The sequence below is a fragment of the Protopterus annectens genome, chromosome 3.part1 (assembly GCF_019279795.1).
Source record: "Protopterus annectens isolate FY-2018-M chromosome 3.part1, PAN1.0, whole genome shotgun sequence".
NCBI lineage: Eukaryota > Metazoa > Chordata > Ceratodontiformes > Protopteridae > Protopterus > Protopterus annectens.
In genome coordinates, this window is record NC_056732.1 from 1,531,216,999 (window position 1) to 1,531,243,045 (window position 26,047).

Sequence of the window (26,047 nt, forward strand, 5' to 3'; positions counted from 1 at the left end):
TGCAATTCATGAAAGGGGTGGAGATTGGGGCAGGAATAGCCCTGCAAAGATCGAGGCTGTCGGAGCGATTTGTTTTAAGCACTTCTACAACTACTAAAACAACTGATAAAAAAAAGACCGAGATTTTTTTTTTTTTCAAATGAGCCATCCATCCATCCATCCAGCCAGGCATCCATTCATTCAGCCATCCATCCAGTCATTCATCCATCCAGCTGCTACTCCCACCAACCAGCTAGCCACTCCAGCAGCCAGCCTGCCAGTCAGCTAGCCACTCCATCAGCTGGCCAGCTAGCCACTCCAGAAGCCAGCCAACCAGCCACTCCAGCAGCCAGCTAGCCACTCCAGTAGCCATCTGTCATACCCATAACAGCATCTCCTTCACTGGTCCTGTGGTGATGTTATGGTAGAGGGTGTGGCCAGTGTCATATTGGCCACACACCCCATGTTCCACTTTGGCCCGCTTAAAAGATGGCAACCCTAATGTACTGTAATATGTAAGTGGTCTGGTTTGTATGAGCCATGAAATACCTTGTGCTGCAGGATTAGATGGGTGATACAGTAGTACAGTCATTGCTATTGCCACCAGATAGTTCTTGATTTTTAGTTTAGTTCTTGATTAGAGCTCCTTCATTGTGGATTTTGCATACCATGTCTATGTCTGTTTGTGTTTTCACTATGTGAGTTGGTGTCTTCCACATCCCAGAAATGTGCCACTGGTGAAGTGGTGAGTATCTATGGGCATCCTGTGATGGGCAGTACCCTGTCTGAGCTAAGTCTGTCTTGTGCCTCGGGAGAGCTAGACTGAGCAAGTAATCACACAATGTAGGTTTAGAAAACATAATTCATGACTTGTAGCTTTACTCACTCATCACATAGACCTACAGTACAAGTTATTTATTGCATCACACACTAGACCCCCACATATTGCACGTGTGCATACACAATCACCCAGACACACATACACACACACACACACACACACACACACACACACACACGCACACACACACACACACACACACACACACATGCATGCACGCAGGCACACACGCACACACACACACACACACACACACACACACACACACACACACATGCATGCACGCAGGCACACACACACACACACACACACACACACACACACACACACACACACACACACACACACGCACACACATGCAATCAGTATTATGTTGATGTTGTTTCAGTGACAGTTTAATAGAAAGAGACCTCACTGAAACAGCTGCAGCAAAGAGTTTAACTCCTATCTGCTGTCAAGCAGTCAATTTGATTGTGTCACATTCCTTACCACTAGCAGTCTGGACAACAATATCCTAGAGCTGAGAGTGAAAAGAAAAATTAAATGTTTTCAGCTGACCAGAAATACAGCTTTTGCATTTCATGTTCAGCTGCAGTAATGTCCTTTTATTTTATTTTATTTGCTTAATTGTAGCTCTGAGCACTGCATGTTTAGTGCTTTGCAACAGAACAAAACAACTGTGTGTGAACTTTCTTTCAATCACTGTTGGCTTGAATAGGACAGACAGCCTATACAAGTAGTTCTCCAGGCTTGATTAAAAACACATTGCAATCATCATTCTTGTTATTAATGAATTAAACATCTTTTATGTATAATAACACTTATTTCAGCTGTTTACATTGTCATTTTTTTTTTATTTAAGCACATTCATAGTAAGACTGATACACTATTACTGTAACTGTTAAACATAGCTGGACTGAACTCTTTTAAGCAGAAACAAAACGTCTAATGAGCCACTTTGAAAAACAGGGCTGCCTTGCTAAGCCTTTCATCTCTGGGCATACATCTCTGAAACATTAGCTGTGCAACGGATGTTAAAAAACAGATCATGCCAACCTATTAATAGTTCTTTTTTCTAGTGCCAATAAACAGAAAAAAATGGCCAGAACAGCTCTTGGCAAACTTTGTAGGTATTTTTAGAGGGCAATCCCTATGCATATCTATCTATCTATCTATCTATCTCTCTCTCTCTCTCTCTCTATATATATATATATATATATATATGGGTCTATATTACCTTATCAGAATATATTTCCATCGAATGCTTCTCCATTGACACCAAATCACCGAAATTCACTTTTGTGAACCCCAGAATTTTTCCCAGGGTAAGGAAACATTTGCCCCGTAACAAACCGGCGCATACACTGCACTAAATAAAACCCAGCAAAGTGTGGGGCATTGCCACACACATCCCCCAATCCCCCCAACTGTATATACCAACTCCGAGATCGCAGTATAGTGGGGAAAAGGGCAAAGTTGTGGTATCAGCCAGCAACTTCCTCACCCTGGGAAAAATGCCATGATTCGCGAAGTGAATTTCAGTGATTCAGTGTCACTGGAGAAGCATTCGATGGAAACACATTTCGATAAGGTAATATAGACCCATATATATATATATATATATATATATATATATATATATATATATTTTTTTTTTTTTTCCAAAGGCATGCAGTAGGTGGATTGGACACTATAAACTGGCATAATAGGTGTGAGTGTCCTTGCGAGTGTGTGGTGTGGAAGAGCTACAGTGGCAGGGTTAGCCATTTGGTAGTGTAAACCTTAGCTCTAGATGTGTGTCATTGTTGAAGTGATACCTCAATCCCACATGCAAAAATGGGAGAAAGGGGTTGTGGATGGATGAATTTGTTCAACAGGTAAGTGGACTGGTCTAATGACCCTTTTCAGCCATTACATAAGCTCAGAAAAACAGAAGATACATCATAGTCTTTCAATCAACAATGTTATATACAAAATGAGTACATAGTAACATTGAATGCAGATAGAGTGACATTAAAAGATCCAATCAGAGTGCATTGAGAAGAAAAGATACATACAAAATCCACCATCTCCTGTATATATGTAAAATACATGCTTATAAGATGCCATGTTAAGAGGCTGAGAAAAGTTTATCAAATGTATTTTAGTATTCATGATACTGGATGGTAAGTAGCCTAACCATTGCCATGGTAGCAGTTGCAGATAGATTCATTAAAGAGATACTCTTTAAGAGCATTTTTGAAGTTTTTAATGGTTTCTTGATTTTTGATGTCTATGGGCAGGTGGTTCTATATAACAGGTTCAGTCTTGAGAAGGCTTTCTCACTTGCAGCAGTTTCAATGGAGGGTGCACTAGAGTGAAACTGTTTTCTAGTGTAGTTCTAAGTACATAGGTGTTGTCTTGTAAAGGTAGTTTCACTCTTAAAGGTTGAGGGGCATTGACTGTGTTTTAGCACCTTATAAATTGGAGTACTTAGAAGAAAAGTCGCCCTCTGAATACTGAAAGCAATTTGGAATTTTTTTTTTAGCAAATTACAATGCTAGCTTGCATTTTGTATATATCTGCATTCAATGTTACTATGTACTCATGCTGTATATAATACTGTTGATTGAAAGACTATGATCTATCTTCTCTTCTTTGAGCTTAAGTCATGGCTGAAAATGGTCAATAGACCAGTACACTTACCTGGTGAACAAATTCATCCATCCATCCAGAACAAATCTGCAGATTTTATTCTTAGGAGTATGTATTCTGTGAGCACTGTGGGCTGAAAGCATAAAGGTGAAAGGAAGGCCATATTCAAGTTTGGGTATTAAATATTTTTAGGAATGGCCCTGCGAACAGCAGGTGACTGATCCTGTAATATATTTTTAATTGATCAAGGACCATATTAGTTACAAAATCTGTGTGCGTGTGTGTGTGTGTGTGTGTGTGTGTGTGTGTGTGTGTGTGTGGTAAAGGAAAGGGTAGGGATGAATATTAGAACCAGGTACCTCTGTTCAGTGACAGTAGGTATTATGTTCCCATTATGCTCTGTTAAAAGTACAAGAGGAATAGTGCTGATGCAATGATCATGACATTGTTTTCTTTGAGTTAATTACTAGTTTGCTAGTAGTGGATCTGATTAAAATTCTGCCTGAGTAAAAATTGTCCTGTAACTTGGTTTGTAGGTCAGGGTGGTCAGTACTAGATTGCAGGAGCAGCATATTATCAGCATACATTATTAATTTTGAAGATTTGGAAATTCTAGTAGGAGATCATTAACAGCGATAGAAAAGAAGAGGACCCAGCATAGACCCTTGTGGTACACCTGTATTAAGTTTTCACCTTTATTACATTTACCAGCAGCAGAGGATGATATATTGCTATGGACATGGAAGGGCATGTCTTTTAGATGGCTGTGAACCCAGTACATAGTATTAAGACAAAGTTGAGCCTTTTGAGTTTTTTGAGAAGAAGGGCATGGTTGACCATTTCAAAAAACCCTGTCATTTCAACAAAAAGATTTGCAGCTATAAGTCATTCATTGAAGATGCAATAAATAACATCAGTGGCCATTACCTGGACAGTAAAGGTATTGAAGGCATTGTGAAAGCCATGCTTTGCATCATATAACAGGCCACAGATTTAAAATACTTTTAGCAGCTGTTTGTATAAATGTTTTTCAAATATTTTGGTAATAGGGTACGGGGTAGAAATAGGTCTATAATTCTTCACCCCATTAGGAGAAGTGACTTTAGGTAGAGGGATTATGACTGTGTGCTTGAACTCTGGGTACCCAAGGTTAAAGATGTGAGAAAGGGGGTTTAGAGACTTTTTCAGCTGCCAGATTTAGGAAGGTGGGATGAAGATTGCTGGATTTAGATCCTAGATTGTTGAGTTTAAGAATTAGAGACTTGATCTGTTTCACTGAAATTTCAGAAAAGTGAAAGGTTACTGCATAAAAGGCTAGAGGGTCTAGATCTGGGTTGAAGATTCTTGTTCATTGCTGGGAGAGTATATTGTTGGAAAGGCTTTAGTTATGCTGATTATGGCAGACTGCAAAAAGTGAGCATTATCATTAGCAAGGGTGGAATGATTCAATGTAAGGGTTCATTCTTGGTAGCCAAGTTATTTTATTTCCCTCTTAAGTGTTTTATTTCTATCCAAAACTGATTAGGTCTAGACAAGTTTGCTTTCTGTTTCTGTCTAATTCACAGGGCGTTTCCAGTATTTGTTGTAATTATTTTTTCTTTCCTTAAACTCAGAAAAAATATGGTTTAGCATTGTATTACTGGGGCTCCTTTTCCAGTTCTTCCAGGCTGACTCTCTGACTTTAATTTTATTTTTAATATGCATTGAAAGGCATGGACAACACTGTGATCTAAGCCTTCTTTCTGTAAGGGGTACAGTGCATTGTGATCAGTTTTGTGTTGAAAAATTCTAAAGTAGAAGTGGGTTTAGGCATGGCATACAGGGACAGGGGAATCCAATCTATAGCACTGAGTAGGGTATGGATTTGGTAGATTATTACTGGGGAAAGATCTTCCTTCAGTCAGTCAAGTTTCTGACATAGCAAGAATATGGGGGATTTTCTGTTACCATCACATTCAGGCTTCACACCATCTTAATGATCTTGAGTGATGAATTTCTGAGTGTTACATTCAGTCCAGTTCTGTTTGAAAGAGCTCAGTTCTCTTCTTTTTATGAGATAATGTACCTCAAAGGCTATTAATATTGGCACTAGTATACCAATCTTACAACAAATATGCTTGAATAAAAATAAATTGATAATTTAAGCAAATGGATTAGATTTCTTAAATTTAAAAATTTAACACAAAATCTAAAGCATGTTATTTACAGTTTAAATTTAGAAGTCTTGAATGTTTTTAACTGACATTCAGTATAACTTTTATTTAGTTTTCAGGGTGATTTGGGTATATGATAGTGTGCAAGGTTTTGTTATTTGTCTGAATTATGGTTGTAGTTTGATTTCTTTTTATTAAGGATCTCAGCATTGTTAAAGAGGGAGCAGAACAATTTTTTGATGTAAATGACCTTTGCTCTTTACTTGCAGCTATGCAACAGTACAGTTAGAGTATTTCAATGTGGGTGGTTACAGGGGGACATATCCCCTACAAAAACACTGCTTTAGGAATTTTTTCCAGTAGTTTATTTAATTATAGATATTTTGTTTATTGATTTATTTGAGATTTGTTAACCGGGGTGATCTGACTGGGCAAAGCCCTTTTTCAGCAGAGACCCAAGGAGAAAATCTCCAGTGTTACATTACTAAACATTAATTAACACAGATGGTTGTTTAAGGAGAAAGACAATAAAACAATGTATAGCTAAGGTAAATTGTACATAATTAGAATCAGTTTTACATAAGAAACACATTCAATAAAAATAAAAGTACAATTAAATTAGAGATTTATCATCAGGGAAAAAACAGGCAAATGGGCATATACATAAATGCTTGTAAATAAAGTATAATCAGTTATAGGTGCATTAAGGAAGAAAAACTGAAGTGAGTATATGGGGTAAGAGAGTATTAAGGTATATGATTATAACTAGTATATAGTAAAAGAGAAACAGAAGAAACAGTATATGGAGTAAAAGGTGGCTAGAAAAGAGAATAGGTAAGTAGGGAGCTTGTAAAAGGAGTAGTAAGCTAGTAGCAAAATAGGGCAGCACTCTGTGGTAGTGGAGGGTAGCTTAAGTTGGGTCATGGCAAGCACATAACCAAGATTTATGGAAGTGGTCTTTAATTGCTATTTTAAAGGAGTTATAGTATATCTGTAGTTTATGTTTTGGAAGTTTGTCTGTTGGTCATGCCACCTGAATCCTGTATAAAACATGCACACTCACACAGACATATGTCTGCATGGATTTCTGTCCCTTATTGGGCAGGCACAGGCTTTGCACCACAGAGGGGTCTATAAATGACATGTAGCTAACATTGATCCATACCTCTCATATTCGTCCTGGTACCAAACAGGCTGTCCATGTCCTGGTACCAAACAGGCTGTCCATGTCCTGGTTTTGTCTTAGTTAAATTAGTGCAGTGCAATTTACCTGGGTCTTCCTAACAGTGAGGCAGACTATTTGCAGCTGGGGCTGAACTCTACATCCAGGTTATATTTTGTAACAACATATTACATCTGCTCTATGTAGCCTGCACTGGTTCCCAGTACATTACTGGTGTTTGTTTGTCTCTATACAGTCTGGGTGTCTCCTATGTGAAGGAGTTTGTGGTGTCATATAGCTTTTGTCCTTTACTGTGTAGCTTCTACTGGTAGTTCCCCAGGCGTGTTTGAAAAAATCTAGTATTTCTTCTTTTGTCTTTTCAGGCCTCACAGCTGCGGAACATACTTTTTCAGTGGCTTCAAGAACACCTTACTTTGTTTAGCTCCCATAGATCACTTAAAATGTATTCATTTGAGCTCATGTTTCTTGGTGTGAGATGATTTATTTTCTACCTCTTAGTTAATCCATTACTTTTACTTCAATAATTAATAATGGGATTTTATTTCAATTTAATCTAGAATGTTCCTTTTAAGTTTAACTTGTGTTTAATTTGCATCTTGCTGTTAATTGTATCCAGTTTTATCAGTATGTTTTAATAGCAGAAGTACATTGATCAGGAGCTGGATTAAGACAGCAGCATAGCAGACTTGTCTGTCGCGGGACTTTTCCTTCCCTGCACTGTCTAGTTTATTTTTTTTCAATAATAATTGTAACTGTTACTACACCTTCTAATTTTCTAAAATAATAAAAAAACTGTTATAGTTGTGAATTACTATGTTTTGCTTCATATTCCAAAACTTGTTGTTATTTTGTAATGGTTTGTGTTATTGTTATAGCCACACCAAATGATTTAAGTTTCAGGAAGCTGCTGCACTAGGAATGCCTATCCAGCATCTCATGTGATAAAATTCAGTTTCTAACAAATTACTTTTCTTCTCCCTTTTCCTATAGTGTTTTTTAAGATTAACAAAATGAAAGAAACTTGGATGGTCTTACGAAGTCCATAGTGCAAGTCGTTGTAATTTTTGTCTGTGGAAAATGACTTATTAAACTTTTGCACTGCTACAAAGAGGTGTCTTCTGGTGAAAAGACACATTCTGCTCAGCACATGAAGCCCTGCAGTTTCTAGAGAATCATCCTGATGCATGACAAATGTAGGCAGGCAAACCAGATAAGGTGTTATCCATGCAACTGAAGGATGTGGCCATGTTTATGTGTGTGAATCCCAATCTACCAAAGCATATGCCAGCAATGTGGCTATACAAAGGCTAGCAGAGCTGGGCAGACAAATCCCAGCCACCAGTGGACAGAAAGAACATTGATTGCAGTAGTTGACCCTTTAGCCTACAGTTTTATTAGTTACAAAATATTAAAACTCATCCCTGAGGTCTAATATTCCCTCATACCATGATCATCTCTAATGCTCACTAGCATTTTCCCGAAGGATATCTGGAAACTAGGGTCTCTTTGGCATCAAAATACTGATCATAAATTATGTGTAGCATCTTTTATCTACCCCTCAGCACTGCCATCCTTACACTTCTGTGGCAAAGTATCAGTGGGAGGTTCTGAAGGAGAAGGAACACATCCATATACATATGTTCATTCAGTAAGTCAGACCGGTGGCCACCTGTGCCAGTGAGATAAGAGTTGTGCCATTTGCTGGCTCTTTTACCACACCAAGGTCACTTTGAGCAATGCTAAGTCTAGAAATACTTAATTGGTGAGAGTGGGCCTTGAACACTATTGTTATGGTTGGACTTACTATCACTATAGATCTGTGATAATTCCAGGCTACGGGAACTCACAATACACCAGAATGGGTTTACCTAATGGTCTTCAGAATGGTTGCAAAGGAAAGAACAAACACTTGAATAAAAAATGCAAAAGGAGAACAAACACAAATGAACTAAAAAACTCCTGTCCAGCCAAACAAAGACTACCCTGCTCTGAACTTGTTTTGAGCGCTTTCGTTCAACTTTAATATAAAATGAACTTCATCAGAAAAATCAACAGTACTAAACCATTCAGTATTTAAATACTCTAAAAGCCAACCGAATTCAAAATATTAAGCTGCATCATACCCTCAACTGACATCATTATGACATCACTTCCTATAAATAAACCATTCAGTAAGCAAATACTCTAAAAAACAATCAGTATCAACAAATATTACCACTGTAAACTGTACAGCTGCAGACAAAATGCAAGAATGCAAAATGTTTTACAATGAGCCACAAATAGCACTTTCCCTCTGTGAATGCTTTGTAAATTGCACAGATAAACTGCATTCTACTGAAAGGCATGGCTTTGTGCACAGGTACTATGCAAGATGTACTGATGTTCTTCTGCCTGCCTTTTTTTGTAGAATTTATCAAGCTTGGTGGATCTGTGCCTATTTGGCAACTTGCTTCAGAGCCACAAATGCAACCAAAGTCTGGGGTGTTCGACTGCTATGTGTATTGCAAATTTCTTTATACATCTGCTGTAATAACTACCATAGTATTCAGTCTAACTATGACTTTTTCAGTGTTATCCTGGTGACACAAGACCAGTACAACAAAGTTTTGGGCAAAACAAGCTACATAAGAAAAAAAAATCAGTGTTCAATATAATTATTTAATTAGGTTTCGCAATACATTTAATGGCTGCCATAGTTCATAATATGAAGTTTTATTTCAACTCCAAAATAATTTTTACATGTTTATTTTATATTTGTTAAACAGCAAAAGTTTGATGTATAATGAACTGTGAGTTTATACATTTTTAACACTCTACATGTTCGTATTTCTTTGGAGTTTTTGTTTTCATATAAACCTTTCACAGCCACATCCTAGGCAAAATTACAGAGTACATTTAGAATAAAAATACTAATAACTAACAAACAAAATACATTACAATACCAGAACAAAATATTCAAAGATTGTTAAGAATTCAAAGACTAGTACCAGCTACAAAATTACTTGACAAATTAACAAGGAGAAAAAAATAAGACAATTAAGACTTTTTTACTTTCTACAGCTGAAATGCAGTTAGCTGTATAGTAAGATGCTAACTCCCTGGCTTAAAGGGATAACTTGTACTTCTTGTACTTTTAGCAGGCTTAAGGGATAGTATGTTTAGTTATTGGCATACCAGATTAAAAGACCCAGCAAAGACGGAGGTGGATATACAAGGAATGTTTAAGCAGCTGCAGGATCCGACCATACATGGCTACATAACAATCTTTCATTGAGGTAAAATGATAATTTCCCCTTAAAGGAGGCTATTTTGGTAGCTTCCCTGATCTGGGCAAATTTGCTGAATGCTGTCAGCATATTAGCATGTATACTTTTGTAACTGAAGTATTCAGTCAAAACAACAGTACAGTTCAGCATCTATGCAATCCATGACCAATGTTCAACATGTGCCTGCCAGCACATATAGGTTCATAGGTTCATAGGTTCATACTAGGCAATCTGCCCTAGGGCATTTATAAGCCTAGCCAGAATGTGTTTGGCTTTTGCCACCCATTTTAAATTTATTTTGCTATGCCCTTTTTTGAGGTTAGTATACTGTGCCTCTGTCTAACAGTGACACAGAAGTGATACCCGGGGTAAACCTACGATCTCCCATCCACTCATCAAGATTCCTCTTGAAGAGAGTCAGTGAGGGACTCTGCCTAACCTGGACTGGGATTTTATTCCAGAGTGAAGGGAGCCTCTGGGTTATGAATCTGTCCCTCCAGCATGTCCTATTTATTTCAGTGCTGAGGTTCAAGTCTCTCGAGCACGTAGCCCAATGGGATTTGGATTTTCTGAGGTGCAGCATGTCCATTAATTCCGGGTTGGACATGGCTTTATACGTCAGGCACAGATCGCCTCTGAACAGGCGGTATGCCACTGAGTAGAGCTGGAGTTTCTTTAACCGGGCAGCATATGGCATCTGTTTGAGCCCTTTGATCCTCTTGGTGAGGTATTTTTGGGGTCTTTCCAGTTGCTGCAGGTGTCTGGTAAGGTACATCCCAAAAGGGGCATTGTACTCAATTATGGGCCTGATGAGGGATGAGTAAAGAGGCACGATGACCTCCCTGATCTAGATGTGAATCCCTTCATGATTAGGTGGGCTATATAAAATGTTTTCTAACCACTTTGGCCACGTGGTTATCAAATGAGAGATTGCTATCAACTTGGGTCCCCAGGTCCCTAATTACTTCTTCTGTACTTAATGGATTACCACCTATGTGGTAATTTGTGGCACTTTGTATTTGCCAAAGGGGATGACTATACACTTTTGGCATTTAGCTTGAGGCCATGGCTCTGGCACCAGTTGTCTGTTTCTATGAGGCCCTTTTGGAGGATGCTTGTGTCGGCTGGAGAGTCGATTATGGCGCCCCGTTTGCAGTCATCTGCAAACTTGGTCAGCCACAGTCCTTCCGTGTTGGCCTGTACCTCCGAGAAATATATACCGAACAAGAGAGGTCCCAGGACTGAGCCTTGTGGGACACCACTTGTAACTGGTTTGGAGTCTGACATGGCTCCAGCAATTCTAACCATGTGGGTTCTGTCCTTGAGCCAGTTTGCAATCCATCTAGTGACATAGGGGTTTATATTTAAGCTGGTGAGCTTATCTATAATGCCCGAGTGGGGTATTGTATCGAAGGCTTTTGCGAGGTCCAGGTAGGCTGTGTGGACCACCTTCCCCTCATCAATGGCCTTGGTGACAGTTTCAAAGAAATCAACCAGGTTTAAGAGGCAGGATCTGCCCTTAACAAAGCTGAACTGGGTAGAATCCAGTGTCTGTAGGTCCCCTATATCTTTATTTATGAGGTCCATGATGATCCTTTCCATAGCTTTGCAGACCAAGCTAGTCAGGCTTATGGGGCGATAGTTTCCAGGATCCGTTGAGGCACCACCTTTATGGAGAGGGACCACTGTTGCTGTACGCCACTCTTTGGGCACATATCCTGTAGTAAGGCTGAGATTGAACAGTAGTTTTATGTTTGGGTTTAGCTCTTCTTGGAGTTCATGTAGGACGCAGCCCGGGACACCGTCTGGTCCCATTGATGCTGTGTTTTTGCTTTGGAGAGGCGGCTCTTACCTGAGCATCTGAGATGTCAGGGGGGCAGCATTCTGCTGGGATAGATATTTGCCCTTTTGGTGGGGAGGGGGGGGAGAAGTTTGAGCTGAACCTCTCAGCTAGGATGTTGGCAATGTCTGTGGGTTCAGTGTATTTTTTGTCATTTTGGACTAATTCTGAGCATATCTGGGAATTACCACCCAGGTTCCTAACATAACTAAAGAAAGCCTTGTGATTATCCTTAGTGTCCTGTGCAATTTTTCTCTCGAAGCTGGCCTTAGACAATTTTATGAGTGCACATAGTTTTTTGCTAATACTGATCAGTGATGGCTTCCCTTTTTGAGATTTTGCTCTATCATTTAGTAGCTTCCTCCTTCTATTGTATAGTTTGTTTATGGCTGGGGTCCACCAGACAGGACATCTGCCTTTGGAGGATTGGGTCTTGGTTTTATTTGGGATCGCATGATCCATGCATTCCTGAAGGTGTTCAGAGAATGCGTTTATAAAGGATTCTGCGGTCTGGGCCATATTTTCCACAGGCCCGGGTCTTTAAAGGATTCCACCTCGGTTTTGAGGAGTGTGAAATTTGGTTTAGAGAAGTTTTTCACTGTGGTTTTCTGGGCAGGGGGTGGGGTCGGGATGTGAATATCCAGTGAGATTAGTTTATGGTCTGATCTTACCAGTGAGGGATACACTTCTGGTCTGGAGCATAGAGTCCCCATGTTGGTGATGATCAGGTCCAGTATGTTTTCCCCTCTTGTGGGAGTGGTAACAAGTTGTTCCATAGCATTTGAGTTTATAAATTCTAGGAACCTTTGGGCTAGGGTGTTGGAGCTAGAGTAATGCTCCCAGTCTATGTTTGGGTAGTTGAAGTCGCCCAATATAATGGTGTTTAGAGAGACCTTCATATTTTCCAGTGTTCTCAGGAAGGCCGAGTGGGGTTCCTGGGTTTGGGATGGTGGTCTGTAGCAGGCTATAAACTGGAAGGCAGTTTTACCCACTGTTAGTTGCACATGGATAGTCTCTGATGCTTCGTGCTTTGCCACCAACCTGGAGGTGTAGGTATCTTTGATGAATATCGATACTCCCCCTCCCTTTGAGGTTTGGTCCAAGTTTTGGGGCCGAAAAGCATGGTATGAGGTATAACCTGGTAGTGCTGGGGTGCTCTCGGGAGCCCTGAACCAGGTTTCTGTTACTGCACAGATATCGATATTCTCCATGCTAAGGAGAGTTTCGAGTGTGTGCATCTTGAGGTTTAGACTTCTGGCGTTGAGTAGCATTACTCTTAGTTTCTTATCCCTTGTGATACCTATGGAGGTGGGTTTGTCTTTTGAGCCTTGCCTAAAAAAGGCACTATGGGGGTAGCAAGAGCCTTTGCCAATATCCGAAAGCCCAGGGGTGACAGGTGCAAGCCATCCCTAGCAAAGCATCGTGGCTTATCGAGCATATCATCCCAAGCTGACAGGCATTGGATCCCCTTTGAATGACACCAGTACTTAAGCCAATTGTTGAAATTGATCATCTTGCCTTCATATTGTGGCATCATTCTTGGTGAGGGTAAGATGCTACTCAAGGTCAGGGTCATACCGGCCTGGGCTACATGCTCAGAGAGCTCCTCTATGTCTCTTTTCATGTAGTTCAGGGAGGTACGTCTCAGGTCATTCACACCAGCATGGACAATGACTGAGTCATATTTGTACTTGCCTTGGAGTGACCTGAGTGCTTGTGTTATGTGGCGGATCCTAGCGCCCAACAGGCTGCTCACCATGACCCTCTCCTTGTTCAGCCTGGTGAGCGGGACGTCAGTGTGCCTGATGATAGAGTCACCTATTACAAGTGTATCAGGTGTGTTGTTTAGTCTTAAGGGCTGTGACTGTTCGGCACACTGGCTTTGTGAGATATGTGTTGCACATGTTTTGTTTTGGGGTAGTGGTTGCTTGGGTGTCTGCTTTGGAGGTCCCTGCTGCTTAGGCAGATCTTTATTTAGGGCCTCCGAGTATGTTTTTGTGTGATTATGTGTTTGGTTTGCTGTTGTGGTAGGTCTATGTGAGACTGGAATTGTAGTGAGTGTGGTTTCCTTCTCCTCCTGACTGGTTATGACAGTACTGAGTTGAGAGAGCTTAGCCTCCAGTTTGGCTATATGGTTGCATCTCTCACATATGTTGGAATTTGTTGCGAGGAGGAGAGGGTTGTCTGTGTACATGAGGCAGTTGTAACATTGCCTCAAGATTCCCAGATTCACCAGCTGGACCGGAGAGGAGATTGACAACTGACCTTTGGACATGCTAGAATAATATTGGTAATTCCTTTATAATTGAAAACAAGGGCCAGTGGGGAGTGAGGGTGTAGTGCTTTTAATTTTTAGTGCTGACTTATATAATTGCTTTAGTGAGCAAGTGCCAGGTAACTTAAGTGCAATGTGTTACAGGTAACTTAAATGCAAAAACGACAAACAGTAACTTTCTTTCAAGTGAAACAAGGAAATAAGTACAGTAAGCAATGCAGATATCACTAGTGATCCACAGAAGCGCTGAGAAGCTGCGTATTAGGTGGAATTAGCGTTCCAGGGAAATAACAAGCATATAAACAAAGCTAGATTCAGCAGGCCTGGATCTAGTCTATTCTACAACAAACAGAGTGTACCAATTTCAGTAAGATACAGTTCAAATATTCAGGCACTATAAACCTTTAACCAGAAATTCCCAGCTCAGAAGGGCAGAGTCCAGCCTCTTCTCCCACAAGAGTGCAGACCACGAACCATATTAATGTAAAATAGCTGGCCTGAAGCCCAAGTGCTTAAACCAGAACTAATACACTTTAAGAATAACAGACACTGGGCTCTCAATCAGCAGTTCCCAACTTAGAAGGATGAAAGCTACCTGTCCTGCCACCACAGTGCATGCCACAAACCTTCCTAATGTAAAACAACTGGTCTGAAGCCCAAGTGCTTAATCCAAAAGACTTAGAATGATAGCTACACTTTAATCAAGTTACTACCAAGCAGTAATAAATACAATTGAATACTTTAGAGAATGCCTGGATTGGTGCTCAAGTTACACAAACAAAGCTAGATCCAGCAGGCCCGAATCCAGTCTATGCCACAGCAAACAAGGCGCACCAACTTCAGTAAGAAGCAGTTCAGATATGCATGCACTATAAGCCTTTAACCAGAAATTCCCAGCTCAGAAGGGCATTAATTAATAAACTTTTAGAATAACATACACTGAGCCCTCAATCAGCAGTTCCCAACCTAGAAGGATGTAAGCTACCTGTTCTGCCACTACAGTGCAGACCACAAACCCTCTCAGTGCAAAACAACTGGTCCGAAGCCCAAGTGTTTAAACCAAAAGGCTTAGAATGAGTTACACCAAGCAGTAATAAATACAATTGAGTACTTTTAAGATGATGCAAAAGTAAAATAAAGTAGGTAGAAACACAAGTACAGTAAAAGCAGATGAATTTTTTTTTTTTCTGAACAAGTGCTGAGATCAAAGAAACAGATTTCAGTGCTGAAACTAGAAAACTGGCTAGTTATAAGAAAAAAAAAAACTAAGCTAGAAGGCTTCCCTCCATCACAGAAGGGCTTGGGGGCTCAGAAGCCTACAAATAGTCTATACCACTTAACAGGAAAGGCAGGAAACAAGCTTAAATTTTTTTTTTTCTGTTTCACAGATGCTCTCTTTGTACACAGTAGGAGTGCCTGAAATCAGAATATGATCTCATTGCACTCAGTTGAGAGGAGTATCCAAACACAAATTTACAAGAGGGGCAGGCAGTTTCAAGTCCACTAAGATTAATACCAAATCAAAAACATTTTATTGCAGTCTGGATTTCATTGTCTTTATTTTGTTTCTTTGTAAATAAAGATCCGTTGTTGTCATCATTTAGGAATCCATATCAATTAATTGCTTATTGCAAGCATCTGGTACATTTGTAAAGTTTCCCTAGTCCTAAATGTATACTACCATGTACTACCATCCACAGTAGTAATTAAGGACACCAAAGTCCTGTTCCACTTCACCATGTTATGTGTATGTATATATATATATATATATATATATATATATATATATATATATATATATATATATATATATATATGTTTGCAGCGAGACCTCCATGTTACTACTAGTTATAGCTGTGAACAGAGTGCCAATGTGTTTCAAGACGAAGAAACTGTTCTCATGGACATTATTTGGATTCCTTAGAAACACTGAGCAAAGGCTTGATTTACTTTATTGGGAAACTAACAACTGATCTGGATGTCTTGCTGAGTCTCAAGATTATCACATGATTTATCCCAGTGCCTGCCCCCCCCCCAAAAAAAAAGGGAAAGACGGCTCCAGGGATCTAAACCTTGTCATCACAATAAACAAAACATGCTGGAGGGATAGGTTCCTGACCCAGAGACTCCCCAGACTCTGGAATAGATTGCCCATACATGTCAAGCAGAGTGCCTCTTTGGACCTCTTCAAGAGGAACCTTGATGATTGGATGGGAGAAAGGAAATTCACCCCAGGGATCACGTCAGTCGCCCTGCTAGACAGGGGTCCAGGAAAGTAAATAATGTGGGAAGAAATAGCCAGGGAATTGTTATGGCTAGGCTTGTATAGGCCCTAGGGCTGATAGCCTAGTACCAACCTATGAACCTATGAACCTATAATGAAAATATAGCTGCAAATAAATAAGGGAGGTGTTATGGAGAAGGAGTTTTTCAATGCACTGACAAAGAAAATGGAAACCAAGAAGGGATAATGGCTATATACCTTTGAGCACAAGAAATCCCTTTGTTATGGAAACACAGCTAGAATTCTGGCTACGAAAACTTTGTCAAATGCATGTTAGAAGCCCTTTAATTTGCTAGGGACACTTTCAGAATGTTATCAAAATAAATTTTTTACATCTGTTCTATCTTGTGTTTCTCAGAAGTGCTGCACATTTATTTGTGGACTGTTGCAAAAAAAAAAAAAAAAAAAAAAAAAAAAAAAACAACTTTATCCAGAACAGTGTGCCTGCTCTTGTTGCTTTTCATTATTTGACTCTTTGAGTTCACAGAACCCCATCTGTGACATCATAGTTATTCTGTTAGCACTTCTACAAAGCACAGCTGTGTACGTTTCACTTACCATAAGAGCAGATGTTTGAATTCTTCACTGTTGCAGTAGCCTTTTGGCTATATGGGTTGTATCCTGCCCAGAATGTAACTAACGGACGGATTCAACAAGCCCTGGCTCTCTTCCTATACCTCCTCTTTGACTGCTGATTGCTCAACCTGAAGGAGGGAAATCAGCAGTCAATGTGAAGAATCTTCAGGATTTTCTTGCCTGTAAGAGAGAAAGAGCTTACTCGTGCAGGATGTCTAAAGGTATAACTGTAAACAAAATATACCCCGACATCAAACTATATACAAAAGAAGGTGGATGGTGGGTGGATGTGGTTACTGCAGCAGTGGGGAATTTAAACATTTACAGTTATAAGTGCAACTTATACAAATGTACTTTCATTCTCACTGCTCTAGGCTATGTGGGTTGATTGCCAAATATGCAACCTGGGAGGAGGAAGGATATGGATTCTAGAGCCCCTGAGAATCATCCTTGCAAAGCCTGCCCTGGATATGGAAAAGTAATTTGGTTTGTAATGCTTTGTAAAAGTATACACAAAAGGCCATGTTATTGCCTCTAGAATGTTTCTAGAGTCCACACCTTTCTAGCATGTTATTGAAAATGCCAAGGTTCTAGTAGAATGTGCATTGATCATAGGATCATAGGAGGTTACTAGACTAATGGCTCTGGGGCCCTTCCAAGCCTAGCCAAGAGTTTATCCACAAAAAGAAACCTCAGTCAGCACCTGTTGCCCCTGTCAATGAGGGACACAGGTGGAACCCCTTGGACAAATTTGTGGTTTCCCATCCACTCATCAAGATTGCACTTGCAGAGGGTCAGCAAGGTGCTTTGTTGATGTGTATTGGAAGTCTATTCCAGAGATGGGACAGCCTCTGGGAGACAAACCTGTCTCTCCAGCAGGTTGTGTTGATGTTGCATATTAGATTAAGGCCTTTTGAGAGGGTAGTGTGTGAGGAGTTAGACTTATTGATATGGAGCATCTCTAGTAGGGCAGGGTCCAAGATTGCCTTATAGGTGAGACACAGATCACCCCTGAGCAATCTGTATGATACCGAGCAGAGTGACAGTGATATGAGCCTGTCAGCATAGGACAGGTGTTGCAGTCCATGGACTCTCTTTGTGAGGTATTTCACTGGCCTTTCCAGTTGGTGCAGTTGTTTAGACAGGTACATCCCAAATGGGACGTTATACTCAATTATTGGTCTAATGAGGGAGGAGTATAGAAAAGTAATAACCTCCTTTTTTCTGGATGCAATCCCTTTACTTATGAGATGAACCAAGTAAAAGGCTTTTCTGACCACTGCCGCTACATGATGGTCGAATGTGAGGTTGTTATCAACCCGAGTGCTAAGATCTCTCACCACAGGTTGTGTGCTTAGGGGGTAACCATTGATGTGGTAATCAATAAGGGTCATGTTTTTGCCGAATGGTATGATGATACTTTTTTTGCATTGATCTTGAGGCCATGATTTTGGCACCAGTCATTAGTTGCTGTGAGACCCTCTTTCAGTATGTTAACATCATTTGGGGAGTCAATGACAACACCCAACTGACAGTTGTCCTCAAACTTGGTCAGTCACAGGACTTTTGTCTTTGCCTGTACCTCTGATAAATAGATGCCAAATTGTAGGGTTCCCAGGACAGATCCCTGGGGAACTCCACTAGTGACAGGTCTGCTATCGGAGGTGGAAGTGCCTATTTTGACTTTGAGGGTCCTGTCGGTGAGCCAGTTGGCCACCCACATGATGAGATAGGGATTTATACCAAGTTATTATAGCTTTTTGATGATGCCCGAGTGGGAGACTGTGTCAAAGGCCTTGGTCAAGACAAGGTAAGCTGTATGTACTGACTTTTCCTCATCCAGGGCCTTGGTGACAGTCTCAAAGAAGTCAACCAGGTTCAACAGGCAAGATCTGCCCTTGACAAATCTGAACTGGGTGTGGGCAAGTGCTTGGAGATTGCCTATGTTGTTGTTTATGCGATCCATAATAATATGCTCCATGGCTTTACAAATCAGACTTGTCAAGCTAATGAGGCGATAGTTTCCAGGGTCAGTAGTGGCACCACCTTTGTGCAAGGAGATGACAAAGTCATTTCTCCACTCTGCTGGAATGAACCCAGTACTTAGGCTGTGGTTGAATAGGGTGCTCAGCTGCAAAGCCAGTTCTTGCTGGAGATGGTGCAGAATTACATCCTGGGATACTATCAGGACCCATGGAAGCTGTGTTCTTTTCCTTGGATAGGGCCTGTAACACTTGATCTATGGAGATGTGAGGTGCGGGAAAAGTATCAGGGATGTCTAAAGGGCCTTTGGGGACAGGGAGGTGAAGTTTGCACTGAACCTATCTGCTAGCAGGTTGGCTAAGTCAACAGGATCAGTGTAGGTGATACTGTTAAGTACTAATTTGGAACAAACCTGGGCTTTGCCATGGAGGTTCCTGATGTAACTGAAGAAGACTTTATGGTTTCCCTTTGTTATGGAGACTAGTTTCAATTCAGAATTGGCCTTGGAGGTTTTCACTAGTGATCTAATTTGATACTGCTTCAAATAGATTTTCCATGGAGGGTATAATAAAAGGCAATAGCTGAGGACAACTACCTTGAAATAATCTGTTTCGACATGGGTTGACCTTTCTTCAATCCAGTCTAAGAAATAGACAGCTGTTCTTTTCTAAAGGACTTAGTTCTGTCAAGATAGTGTCTAAGCTATCAATGCCTGTCCAGAGTATGCAGAATCCATTCTCCCTGGTTCTGAGGGTCTGGATAAAACACTAGGAGAGTTATGGCTTAATTCAAAGTAACTCTGAAACAACTTTGGACATAAATGAGAGACTTGTTCTTAATGGGAACCTGTCTCTACAGAAGGCCAAACATGGTTCATCCACCATAAGATCTTACAACTCAGATATTCTTCTTTCAGATGTCAAAGCAATGCAATCCTCCAGGTAATGAACCTTAACTCCATCTGATGAGCTGCTACAAAGGGAGATATGGTTAATTTTTCCAGCATAAAGTTATGAAAGTGGAGAATCCATGGGTGGACATGCTGATATGGTTGCAAGATTTACCTCACAAATATTTCAGAACCTTGATGGGGCTCTGGTTATTTGCTAGGCACCAACTAGATAATCTTTTCCACTTGACAATATAAGATTTCTTGTTAGCAGGTTTTCTTGCCTTCTTTAGTACCTGATCCACATACTCATGAAAGAGGTGCTTAAAAGGAATATTAATTGAATCATCCAGGCCATTATTTGAAGTTAATCAAGATTGTGGTATATCAAACTCCCTTTGCCAATTCTATAAGAATGGAGAACCAATATTGCCTGGGCCAGATGGGAGTCACCACAATAATTTTTCGAGAGTCCTTCTGAATCTTCAGAATTATCCTGGGCATTTGTGGAAATAGTTGGAAATGCATATATATGGGAATCTTTCTGAGCATGGGAATAAAATTGCATCTGTTTTCAGGGCTTGCCTGTAAGGTACCCTGGTGCAGAAATTGTTCAATTGTTTGTTTTTAAAGGAGGCAAAGATATCTGTTTGAGGTGTTCCTCACAACTGGATCAATTCTTGGAAGACCCCTCTCATTCACATTCCATTTCTGAAGGTCTGTCCTAGTCCTGCTCAGCTTGTCTGTTACTAAAGTTTGATTTGATAGACTATACAGTGGGTGGAGGGTTAAGAAATGCTGTAAAACTACCTCCCAAGCCATAATACCAAGCCTGCATAGAGGGTACAACCTGGTGCTACCCTGCTTGTTTATGTACCACATCACTGTGATGTTGTCTGTAATCACCTGAAGATGTCCTGGTGAATATATATGATGAGGAGATTTTTAAGGCATGGATCACAGCCATCATCTCTTTGACATTTATGTACTTTGGTCTTTCTGAGGAATTCCACAAGTCCTGCACCTTTAACTCCTCCCCCTAGAAACTGCTCATCAAGCAAAATCTGATGCATCTGTAGTCACAGATTGATTTGGGATCTGAGGAGAAAAGAGGAGACCTGGATTTAAAGCCATTTCTTGTCCCCACCAGTGCAGTTCCTTTTTGACAAAAAACTACAATTGGAATTCAAAATTCTAGAGAATGAAGATGTTACAACAATATGTTTTTTAATAAAGCACCAAATTTTACTCATGTATAACCTGGCAAGAGGAATCATAGAAGCCATGATCCCTAGAATCCTGAGATATTCTCTTGCAGATGTCTGAGATTGGTTGGAGAAGTTCAGGAAACTTTAAGATAAAATTCACCTTCTCCTGTATGAGGAAAACCTTTTGCTGAGAAGTGCCTAGAAGCCAGCCCAGAAACACACACAATGCCATCTGAAGGAGTCAAGAAGGAATTGTGTACATTTATCTGGAATCCCAGATTAGTTACAAAGAGATGAATTCTGTGTTAAGAACTCTTGAACCCTGGGAAAATACTCTGCAAAGATGAGTAAGTTGTCTAAATAAGGAAACATATAAATGCCCTACAGTCTGCAATTAGGTATCACTGGAGTGAGACTCTTTGTAAACACCCTTGTGGCTGTAGATAATCCAGTGGAGAATGTGGAGGACTGATAATCTGACCCAGATACAGAAAATCCGAAATATTTCCTGAAGCATGTGGAATGTACAGAATGTGGTGATAAACATCTTCTGGATCTAATATCACAATGACACTCAAAAGAGGAATGAGAGGTAACAAAGTTTGAAGGGTCATCATTTTGAATTTTGGTACTTTCTCATACAGATTGGAAAAAGAAAGGAAAGCTCTAGAACTGATCTTCATGAAAGTTCTTTCTTTGGAACCAGAAACATTCTGGAAAAGAAGCCTTTGCCCCTTTGTTCTACAGACACTGGTTCTATGACTCCTAGAAGTAAGTGTTAAAGAATCTGAGGAAGAAATATGCTTGGTTCAGATTCAGTGGGTGAGAAGGAATTCCCCTGAAAGGAGTTTTGCATCTAGTGCCAAATGTAACCTTTCTGAACTATTCTTACCACCCAAGAATCTGAAGCAATCTGTTGCCAAGGATGAATTTAACAAGTTAGTTTCTGGGAAGGATTGTGAGACATAGGGACAGGAGGTGGGATGGTTATGGGATATAAAATGCTGCCATAGTTATTCTGAAGTATTAGACTGTTGGTCTTTTTTTTGGACAGGACCCTTATTTCTTGTTGTTCTCCTTCTGACATCTTTTTTTTAATGTTTTCTTCCTGTTTGCCCTGAGGTGGTAGGCTTTGCTTATTTTGCGTTTTAAAAGGAAAAGATGATTTAGGAGATTTGAAAAGTGGGCTAGAAAAATCTAAGACGTACGGTGAATTAAATTCTCTCTCTTTTATCAAATTGTTTGAAGAATTGAGTGGCAGAATGGTAAAAAAAAAAATATCTAAAGTTGAATTCAACATTTCAGACTTTACTTCTTTGGCAAACCTTTGAATACATACCCAGGCATATCTCCTCAAAACAGCAGCATTAGCAAGTAGCCCTTGACACATTATTTATACAGTCATGCACACCCTTCAATACATGTTTAGGTTCTTGAGAAAGAATGGAAACCATAGAATTCAGAAAGGTGCTATCCTCTGAAGGAAGTGATGCAGAATATCTCCTCAAACTGTCTGAACAAAACAGAATAAACATGCACATATGAATATTTAGGAATCTTATAAGCTAAAGTGGAAAAAGAGAAAATTCTCTTACAAGATCTGTCCAATACATTGCCTTCTTTGCCCACAGGGGATGGATAGGTATAAATCAACAGTTTGTTTCTAGCTGGTGAAGAGGAAGAGATAGTAGTCAAGTTTGATCTAAGATGAGAAAACAAAAATTTGTTAGTCTGAGGTACTTTATAAAGTCAGTCTGGCTTTTGGGGGACTGAAGGTTGAGAGTCAGGATTATTACAGGCAGTATTAAATACATCATCCAAGGCTGGCAAAATAGGAGAGATGGGTGTAGAGTGAGGTACATCCACTTGTAACATTTTCTAATATCACCTCAGTTCGGGGGGAACATCCACTTGTTTCCCCACAAAACACCTTATTCATACTGGAAATAGCCTGGGAGAATGAACATTTCTCTAAAGTTGATAGTAAAGACCAAGTTTCCTCAGAATCAGAGTTTTGGACTTGTGAAACTTCAGGAGAGGAAACCCTGTCTCTGTCCATGTCAGAATCCTTTTACACATTTTCCTCATAAATTTATTTACTGAGATTATCCACAGGTAAAGATTTCTGAGCACCAGGATTAGCAGCCTGTAATAATTGCCTGGCTATGGTAAGAAAACCACTTTTATGAACTGACACCATATCCCTGGAAGAAGACCAATTAATTGATGGGACTTTAGCCCCATCAAGAGATCTCTTTTACCAGCTACCCAAAGAAGTTTCTTCAAGAGTGTTTCCAAGACTTAAAGCACATGGCTTTCACATGCCTAAATGAACAGCTGAAGAGGACATGGCTGATCTCCAGTCCATGGTGGCTGAAATGACTACACTAGAGAAGATGAAGAAGAAAGTGAGTGGTCTGAGGAACAATGCTTGGTCTCTACAGATTCACTCACCAATGACCGAGGCACTGTCTGAGCCTGTAGTGCCAGCAAGGATTCTTCACTGTGCTGTTTCTTCTTTTAAGGTACAGTAAGAGAAGAGCCAGCAGGACCAGAGTAAATATCCATGCTGCAGCCAAGAAAACAGCCTAAATGTAGGTAAGTAGTGCTGGGATGAGTTGGTAGGAAGTAATGTTGTCAAAAAATGCTCACAAGCAGCACAAATACACTTGTACTTCCCCACACAGTGCCCATTTAAGTAAAAGCACAAGCAGAACAAATAAAACCCTGTCAGAAGTAAGCACTATTTATAACAGTTACACTGACAAAAAAAAAAAAAATAGCAGATAAGTTGTCACAAAGTGTACACAAGCATTAAAATATTCTCAAATATTTTCTGTCCCATTGAAACACTTCCCAGTAGTTAAAATAACATTAATATATTAAACGTTTGCAAAATCAATACACATTTACCTCAAAAAAAGCCCCCAATGACAAAAATAATCCCTGATGTAAAAATAGTGGTGTCTGACAAGAAACTTCCACGATTGAGAAAAAACACTGGATTTCTTAAACACTACTTCTAATTGCAAAACAAAATATAACATATATTTCTTAAAAGTGCAACAAATTCTATGTGGAATGGTTCCCCAAAGAGCACTTATCTGCCAGAGAAGAAGTCTGAATGTTGAATGCTGCTCCTGTGAAGCATCACAGCTGCCTCCTCCTGAGATGGCAAGAAAGTACTGAAGATTCATCACTCTGATGATTTCCCTCCTTTGGGCTGACCAATCAGTATTGGGAGTGAAGGTGTGGGAGGGAGCCAGTGCTTTGTGAAGCTGGCCGGTTGTATTATCCTGGGCAGTATACAACCCCTATAGCTTAAAAGTTATTGCAGCAGTGAGAATAGTGAACATCATCAGATATTCTTCTAGCAGTGAATGGTGATATCACAAGAGAAACTTATGTCTTGGAATATGGAGTAAGCTGTAGTTCAACAGGAATCTTGAGAATGGTGAGCACTTTATATTTATAGAAATTTCCCTAGGAGTAAATGACAGGTGGAGAAACTAATATGATAGGACGCTAATTGAACTAACTATAATTATCATATTTTTTGAGGTTTTTTTAGAAGAACCCAATGCTCTTTATGGATTACACTGTTTTGAATGCTGAGTTATTTGAGCAGCTTTTAAATATTTATAGATTGCATGGTACTTCTATACTTTTATATCTTCCTACAAGGTATGCAATAGGCAATCATTTATTTTAAAATGCTACAGGAATCAAAGTACTTTATTGAAAACAACTATTTGTGACCAGTGCACCTGCCTAGTTAAGAAAGTAAAAAAAAAAACAGTCATTTTCCAACAAGTTTCCAATAAACAATAAATTTAAATGTCTGATATTGCACTACTTAAAAAGATTGTCTTGTCATAGCACTAGGACTGAGAGAATGCTCTTGGGCACATGGTTGCACCAGTTCTCAATTGTTCTTATTATAAGTGAAATGTAGATACAAAAATGGTGCAGGGGCTATATCTGGTTTTTATTCTTCACTTAGGCAGTTCAGTGAAGGATTTAGATTTTCTACTTAGTGTTAACAGTTTTTCAGAGTCTGGAAGTAGAAGGGTTACCACACTTATCTCAGAGTTATGGCTACATACATGCACACACACACACACACACACACACACACACACACACACACACACACACACGCACACACACGCACACACACACACACACACACACACACACACACACACACACACACACACACACACACACACACACACATGCACGCACGCACGCAAGCACACACACACGCACACACACATAGAGTCTGTCATTTTTTATGCCTAATAAATCTGATATAAAAACAATAGCTAATTTCAGTATACTATAAACAGTTTAACTTGGAAGCTAAAATGTTTAAAAATGTGCAATAAAACAAGTTTATGAAATTAGAAGTATATAGGAATCAGCACCAAAAACTTTGTACATAGCATAGCACAAAGTATGCAATATAATATGAAATACAGCAAAAATCTTTACATTTTGTGTACCAGATTATAGCACAGTAGACACAACTTGTACACAACACGTTTGTATTCATTTACTGTACAAAAGAGTAATACAAAAGGTGTGCCAAATCACCCTGTTATCAAAATAGCACCAAATGTGTCAAAGTGCTTGTGGTGGGTGGGGAACAGGAACAGAATCCAGGCAGGAATGATTGCCTTATGTGAGAGGAAGCCTATTTCCATATATCCCTCATGGTTGATAGGAGATGGATCTGACTGCTAAAACAGGCCTGTGAACTTTAGGTAAATATCTGTAAAAAGTACAAATTACTGTTTTTTAAAACATCTGAAAATGATGCACAGATGGTTTCATTAATTATTTTTAAAATAACAATAGGAGATGCAGCTAGAATCAGAAAGTAGTTGTAGTTGCACTGGGGTAATGCCTGTCTGTAATGTAACATTGTATA

General features: G+C 39.7%; 1 protein-coding gene across 1 annotated transcript in view; it reads right to left on the reverse strand.

Annotated features, from left to right (window-relative positions):
* ASIC3 (acid sensing ion channel subunit 3) overlaps positions 1-26,047 on the reverse strand; it is a 522,157-nt gene that overhangs the window by 445,239 nt on the left and 50,871 nt on the right. The window lies entirely within an intron of this gene.